This window comes from Gossypium arboreum, chromosome 3 (genome assembly GCF_025698485.1).
Source record: "Gossypium arboreum isolate Shixiya-1 chromosome 3, ASM2569848v2, whole genome shotgun sequence".
In the NCBI taxonomy this organism is placed as follows: domain Eukaryota; kingdom Viridiplantae; phylum Streptophyta; class Magnoliopsida; order Malvales; family Malvaceae; genus Gossypium; species Gossypium arboreum.
In genome coordinates, this window is record NC_069072.1 from 26,993,676 (window position 1) to 26,998,312 (window position 4,637).

A 4,637-nucleotide genomic window follows, 5' to 3' on the forward strand; every position below is an offset into this window, starting at 1 on the left:
AATGTACTTTATTAATCAAAGGGGATGATTACAATGCTTCATCAGAGTCTCTATTTATAGGTATAAGAAGTATAAAAGAAGTAGAGATCTAATTCTAATAACTATTAGAATTTAAAGCACATTAAAACTTTATCTTAATCATGATGGACATCCACTTAATAAGATATTTGTAACAATTAATTAAAAAAAAAGCTTGAAACAACATGAAATAAAATACTTATTAAAGGAATTGAACCTGAGACTCAAAAATAAAATCACAATTATCTAACCACCTAACTAGAAAAGCTAACTTATTAAAAACATTAATTAAAAAAAAAACACTTGAAACAACATAAAAAAAAGTTACATATGTAAGTAGTAGAGGAATTAAACCCGAGACTTAAGGACAAAAACAGTATTATTTAACCATTCGGCTCAAAAAATTAAGTAAACATATCCTATAAGACACGTTTTCATTGACACAACAGTGAAAACGCGCACTGTAAGACTCGTTTTCAATTTTCTCTCTCAAAAATGATCTATTCTCGTAAATATAATATAATCAAAATTAAATTTATTTATTCAATAAATATTTTTAAATGTATTATTTTATTAAAAATAGTACTAAATTAATAGTAAATAGAGTTAAGATATACTGAAATGGAAAGTAAAAATTTAATATTAATGCATCTAATATATATGAGAAAAAAGAGTAAGATACGGAATATTACAATTATGAAGAGGACATAAATATGCAAGCTATTAAATGCTAAAGGATTTGAAAGTAAATTTAGCTAAAAACTGTAAACTAACGTTTAATTGAGAATGAAAATAGAAAAAATAGTTATTCCAAAAATAAATCAAACTTAAAAAATATTAAAAATTATTTCATTGATGTGTAATTTTAAGTAAAAAGATTGAATTTTTTAAGAAAAGGTTGTGAAGATATTTATCAAAGATTTTGAAGGAAACAAATTATGATATGTTGCAAAACTAATTATTTCATATGCATATATAATACTTTTTTAAAACAATAATCATATTTTCATAATAAAAATTAAATTAAGCATTGGATGTAAAATGTGGGATTTGTAATTTTGTGGTTCTAAAATCCTCAAGGATTTGGAACATAATTTAACGTTTTAATTATTCAGTATTTTGTAAAAAGTAAATGTAAAATATAAAAAGGCGAAGTCCGTGCATAATAGACGGCTGATTCTCTCGAGGATTAATTAGTTGGGGTTGTTTTTTAGTTTAGGCATGCTTAAAAGTTTTTACAAAAATATTTTTAATTTTTTAATTATTTGTTCCATGTAAAATGAAATTGTTAATGTAAAATTATTCTTTTATTTCTTCTGTAAGATATTTTTTAACTTGATAAGATTCTGTTCACTGTAATACTCTTATATCCGACCCAAACATCAGGTCAAGGCACCATCATGTTATATTCCTACTATATTTTTGCTTATCAAATATTTTCTTATAAACTTTATAACTTTTCAATTTAGTCTCTTTTGTCATAAAAATTCTATATTTACTAATTAATCATATTAAATCAATTTTCTTTCTTGTTGCATTTTAATCACATAATTTATCTCAATATATTATTTCACATATCAAATTTCTATGTATTTCAATTATATTATTTTATCCACATATTTTCTCAAGTTTAACAATTTAGTCATTGTCATTATAAAAATTCAATATTTTTCCACAATTTCACTTTTACAATACTTTATGTATATTTCATCATCTCATAACACATTCATTAAACTTTTATCATAATTTCCTTATTCATATATTAAATTGTTTTCACACTTAAACTTTTGTACATTTTAATTTAGTCCCTATTATCATGTAATTTATTTTTCACCATATAAGCACTTTAATCAAATAATTCATTATAATATCTTATTTCACATAACAAATTTTAATTCATACTACTTTTCTTGCTTCAATTATAAATTTCACAGTTTACAATTTAATCCTTAACATCATAAAGATTCATTATTTACTATAATTTCACCTTAACATCACTTTGTAATCAATTCACTACTTCATTTAAACTCTTTATCATAAATCTCAAATGTATGTTTGTTTCATTGAAAATAACTTTTATGAAATATTTTCAAGAAATCTGCCAAACAACAGAAAATATTTTACACAGATTCATCAAAACATTAGAAAATATTAACTTTTCCAGAAAAATAAGTCATTTTTCAAAAAATTATTTTTCAAAAGTCATTTTCGAAGAAACAAACGGAGCCATACAACATGTTTGGCTAGTTGTAATACCAATACATTACAACTCAATTCAGTGGACCCATCACTAAACCATTGTTTAGTTGGCTGTAATGAGCTATTACAACCCTATTCCACACGGGCTTATTCAAGGCAAAAATGTTGTTTACCATTCAATGGTCTTCCTATGGAATGATGATTCAGGGAATGGGTGGGTAACAAATTAGGTCAAGCTTTCAATTTTACCCTCACCATTATCATTTATTTCTCACGTCTGAAACCTTTTTCCCTTTTTTTTTATGCTTCTTCCTTCCAATGTAATCATCAACAAATTCCCAACTTATCAATTTAATTTTTTTAATCCTATTTCCTCCCAACCCTATCTCCCCTTGACAAACCCCAACAAGGCATTCAATCTCATAACCGCTTTTCTAACTCCAAATGCCCTCAACAAGGCCTTGTCTTGCTTTCGATTGAGGTGGAAACTTGAGAAGAGAAACAAATGGATGGTGGTTCGATATGAGGCTTCAGCTATAGCTGAGAAAAGAGGCCGAAGATACCTTTGTGGAGAAATTTAAGTACCAAGTAGAGTGGGTTCTTTTTCTTTTCCTGGATTTTGCTTTTATTTTTCTGCTTTTGTTGGAATTTAGTGATATACATGGTGATTTTGGATTAGGCAATTTGGTGTTGGATTCTATTATGCTTTTCTTGGTGCTGAGAACGTAACATGTTGTCAGCTTAATGATAACATGCATTCTCATCTTATGCTTCATGTAGGAAGCCTTTTCATTCAATAATTTTCAAGCTAATTGGGTTGCTTGTTTATATGTTTCTTGAACAGATTGTTGTGTCCACAAAGAGTCCAAAATCAGACAAGCAATACGTTTGAGAAGTTGTAGCAGGTAGTAGTTCCTATGTGAATAGGGAGGAAACTGATCTAGAAAATCTTCTAGTTCGTGGTACATAGATTACCCTTTTTTTAAGGGTACTGTGTTTGTTATTCTTTTTCCCTTTTTACACCCTATTTGAATGTATTTGCATTTGTATTTTAAAAATTTATAGGAAGATTATAAATAGCATTGAGATCTTAATGTAGTGTTTCATGTTACAAATATAATTGCCTTAGAAATTTCTGGTTCTTTAAATGTACAATTCTTTTAAGTGCCAAATGTCTAAGATATTGTTCTCCTGCGGTCAGATGACAAGTATGAATTCTCAGATCCCACCAGAATTCAGAATTCGGTGAAGAATTATTCCCAGTTTGTTTCTTTCCCAATCTACATTTATGGTAAGATGCCAAACCAAACAAGAAATATTAGGTAGAAACACACACACAAAAAGGAAATCCTGAGTAGGGAAGCTATCAGTTTTTAATTCTATGCGTAATGCTGTTTACTTTTCCCCTTATTTATTGTGTTATCATTTTACAAAGTTTTTAATTTTATTTGCTTATTTTTGGACCAATATCTGATTCTGTTTTACTTTTAGGTTCCTCCAGCACATTTGAATCCTGAATCTTTTAATAATATGGGTGCTTTGCGAGACAGTGGAGATTTTGTGGCCTAGGAAAGTTGGTTAGATGATTTGCTCCAAAGTAATGGTTGCAAGCTACTATTTAGTGAATTTATTGTTTCTTTGAGTTATATTGAAGATAATTTTTAGCATTCATTTCTTCTCAATTGTATGTAATGATATGTAGGGATAGGATTTTTAATTACCTTTGATGTCATAGTTGTCGTCGTCAACAGATACGAGGTTTATCAACACAATGCTAATGCGCTCAATAAAATATTTCAAAACCATGCTTGCTTTGCTGACCAATTTTGATTGAACAATCGAGAGTTTCAAAGCAACATTATGAATACAGTTGTTGAAATTTACCGGAGATTAGAAAGCGATCTGAAGTTGGCAAAGACTCATCAAACATTGGAGGATCATAAAGCGATTGCGAGAAACTTTCCGAGAAGCCAATTTGAAGTTGTCCAGGTTAAAAAAGAAATAACGGCTAGAGTAATTGTTGCTTCTCGTTATTTCGTTCAAGTAATAGCAGTCTAAGAATCTTTTACTGGTTAATTGGAATGTTGATGAATTGATAGTAATGTATGCTTTTGTGTGAGGGTTTGTCTTTGAATCAAGAGAATGTTAAGAACTCATGTGGTTTGATACTTTTGGTATTTTAAAGCTATTTTTGTGTGGAATTGCAATTTTGTTTTTGGTATTTTTCATGTCGATTTTGCTGTCCATATTTGGGGTTAAAATTTTAATACTTTACTAATAAACCATATAGTTGTTAAATTCTTTTATAAATGCATGGCATAATTGTTTAAATAGGATTAGATAAGACTAGACCGGTCAGTCGAATCAAGAATTGACCAATATATTAATTTAAAAAGACATTGTTTTGAGCCTGATTGAAT

General features: G+C 28.2%; 1 long non-coding RNA gene across 3 annotated transcripts; it reads left to right on the forward strand.

Moving 5' to 3' along the window:
- The first annotated feature begins 2,357 nt into the window (after positions 1 to 2,357).
- On the forward strand, positions 2,358 to 4,418 carry LOC108474744 (uncharacterized). 3 transcript variants are annotated; one of them, XR_001869931.2, is made up of 4 exons: positions 2,358 to 2,810; positions 3,062 to 3,205; positions 3,419 to 3,508; positions 3,709 to 4,418. It is a non-coding gene; the product is annotated as an uncharacterized LOC108474744 (long non-coding RNA). The 3 variants fall into 3 exon arrangements; XR_001869930.2 differs by having other exon boundaries at positions 3,062 to 3,122; XR_001869929.2 differs by having other exon boundaries at positions 3,062 to 3,508.
- Positions 4,419 to 4,637: the final 219 nt, after the last annotated feature.